Source organism: Cupressus sempervirens, chromosome 4 (assembly GCF_028749045.1).
Source record: "Cupressus sempervirens isolate cs-2001-9-10 chromosome 4, ASM2874904v1, whole genome shotgun sequence".
Lineage (NCBI taxonomy): Eukaryota > Viridiplantae > Streptophyta > Pinopsida > Cupressales > Cupressaceae > Cupressus > Cupressus sempervirens.
The window spans coordinates 198,828,595-198,831,755 of NC_143121.1; the positions used below are offsets into that span (position 1 = coordinate 198,828,595).

The 3,161-nt window shown below is 32.5% G+C and overlaps 1 pseudogene; it reads right to left on the bottom strand.

Annotated features, from left to right (window-relative positions):
- Positions 1–335: 335 nt before the first annotated feature.
- On the bottom strand, positions 336–2,114 carry LOC149560680 (disease resistance protein ADR1-like; annotated as a pseudogene).
- Positions 2,115–3,161: the final 1,047 nt, after the last annotated feature.

Sequence of the window (3,161 nt, forward strand, 5' to 3'; positions counted from 1 at the left end):
CATTTAATACTCTTAACAATCATTCCAGAATGGCACATTCATGGAAGTATTTTCTTATTATTAAATTTGACTAATCTGTACATACAATACACTAAAAAATCGAAGCTCATGAGCATTTTGATTGATTTATAAATTCATAGGTAAGGACAGATCAGATTCCTGTAGAAAATTGTTCACTCCACTAAACTGCCATTCAAATTGATCACAATATAGGCTGAAAATTTAGAGGGCCTTATATATTCTCTTATGCCAATAAGCATGAAAATAATGAACTAGGTCATTTACAAAGGATGTCAAGAACCTTAGCTTTTATTCTTCAAGATAAGAGATGAAAGTCAATCGTCAAGCCAATCAAGACCAAACTGTGCTTCCACAATTTGAATTCTAAGCTCGGGAATACAAATATTCTTCAGCCGCAACCACTACTTCCCAATCGTCTCATCACAGGTTACAATCGTCAAGCAACTCAGTTCACAAACACTTGAAGGTAACATTGCCAAATGACCACACTCTCTCATGTCAAGCTCCTTCAATTTCTTGAGTTGTGCTATTTCCTTTGGAAGTTTTTTCAAACCCTCACACAGTGAAATGTCTAGATATTACAATTGTTCAAGTTTCCCAATTGATGCGGGAAGTTTTTCCAGGCGTGGTAATGCTGATAACCTTAACATTCTTAGACTTTTCATATTTCCAAAATCATACGGTAAATTTTGAAGCTGGTGGCAGTTGGTAATAGAGTATGATAGAGTGGAGGGTATCTTGCAGATACCAGGAAGTAATTCCCCTGAATCATTGCTGTGATCGAGGTTAAAATCTTGTAGCGTGGTGAATGTGGTAATATTATCAAATCCTTCACATAAGCTCAGAGACAGCTTCTCTATATTCTGCAGTGCTTGAATGTTCTGTTTTCCACCAAGGGGCGAAATCAGTCTCTCCAAGCGGAGACTCTTGAGTTGAGAGAGAGACAATAACACATCTAGACCTTTCACTGTTGCCTTGTTTGTACCGCAATTGGATATCATCAGAAACTTCAATTTTTTCATAGATTTCAGAAATGGGGGAAGAAAGTATTCTGTCGAATCAAAGAGCAAACATAGGGCCTCTGTTTCAGGGAAGTTCATATCATACCAGTCCTTTTCCTCCATAGGGCCTGCATGTTTTAAATAAAAAGAAAATCCAATTAGAAATTTGTGCACTAATAATGACACTAGTTATCTATGTGAAATTCACGCACATGCAGCAAGGTGACCTAGAAAAGTGATGTAAACCTTATTCAATTCAGAAAATAATTTTTGAAATTCAAATTTGTTTCCTCTGCTATTGGAGATCAACAGTGAACATGAAAACAAAGAAATGATTTTCTGGACCAAATGAATGTGGAAGAGTTTTTCAATAACTTACCGGTGAGAAAAGAGAGAAATTGAGTGTCAAACGCTCTATTTCTAAGCAGCTCCCAATTCTTTAACGAAGAAGAGTTCTTCCTTTTTAATGATCAACATCTCGCGGTGGACTATTTGTCATGGTGTCCCAAATACAATGCTAAATCTCCACTCCATCACGCTGGGAAAAGCAAAGCTCTGAAGTAATACAATTTCCATATGAAATTGCCGTGCTTTCCCTATTAAGTGCAAACATGTGATGAGAAACACGAATAAAAGAAACCCAATATGTAAATTAGTATAAAAGCACAGCAATTACCTTGAGTACATCTGATAAGGAGTAAATACTGAGCCCTTTTCTGTGAAAATGTGATGTATATTTTCGTTTAGAAATATTGTTCGTTGCCCTCTTCCAAACCTTGTGCGATTCGCCATGCATAGAGCTTGCAATCATCGACACCATTTCCTCAAGTATTTAGGACAGATTCAATTTCTCTTTGATTTGACATTTATACCGATGCGTAATTCCAACGGTTTGTGCTTACAGGGCTTTCGTTTCTGCAATTCTTCTATTTGCGAGGCTAATACAAGTGTCGTCTTTATATAAGCAATAAGCCCGACATTATTGAAGCTACATAGTAATCTGCATTCTCAGCGTATACCTGACTGAGTCTGCAATGTGCACAGAATACTCTCTTTCCTCGTTCCTCCCACGAAACTGCGTATAGGTTTCATTACTTGGATCTATGTCATAGGAATAAATTAATAATAATAAAGATATGACAGAAGAATGACATCCGATGAAATAGTAAGATAAATCAAAAAAGAAGTGGCGTAGCGTGGGTCCCGCTTGCTTCCATTCAAGCATATCGGAAGCAGACTTTTAACGCGTTTGATTTATATTATTTAGTAGTCATATAGAAAACATAGAGGGGACTTTTCAGGTGTTTTATTTATATTTATTGGCTGCATTTCAGATTTTCGCTAGTAGTCTTAATTTTATGGAACCATCTTTTATTTTACCTTTAAATAAAATATGTACATTATTGCTTTGAAATACTTTATTGAAGTGTTCAATTATAAAACCATTATATGTTTTATTTTTAAAGGAGCATTATATAAAAATTTATGAAACCTATACATGAACGATTTCTTTTAGTTATAATATGAGAAAATCATGAGTATGGCTGTAATAATTTAATAAGGACCATTTTTATGATACAAATATGATTATGGTGTAATTACTAAGACTAATAATTTTTCATTTAGATTGAATTGATGCAATTTGATTTGATTTTAAACATTGGATTTTCAAATTGTGCTATTAAAAGCATATTGTGTATTTATATATAGTTAGAAAGATTCATGTCAAGACTAAAATTCATTGTTGAGATTTGACAATCAAGAATTAAAGAATTTTTTCTAATCTTTCTTATCACATAAATTACTATAAAAAAAAAAATCTACAAAGAAATTAATAACACCAATAGCCCTTTTCAAATTTTTAAAGGTTCTACTTAGCACTATAAACTATTCTAAATTCTTATGACCCTCACAAGATTGAGAGGATAATTTTAAACAAATTTAGGATGTGCTCATTATCTTTCGTATAAGTATCAAACATATTGAATTTTAAATTTTAATTAATTTGTATTTATGATAAATGTTTGAAATTTTTATTTTTATTTAGTAGATATCTATATCAAAATAAGATTTAAATTTAAATTTTTATTAATTATATTTAAAATTATATTTATTGCAATATCACCTTTTTACAATATA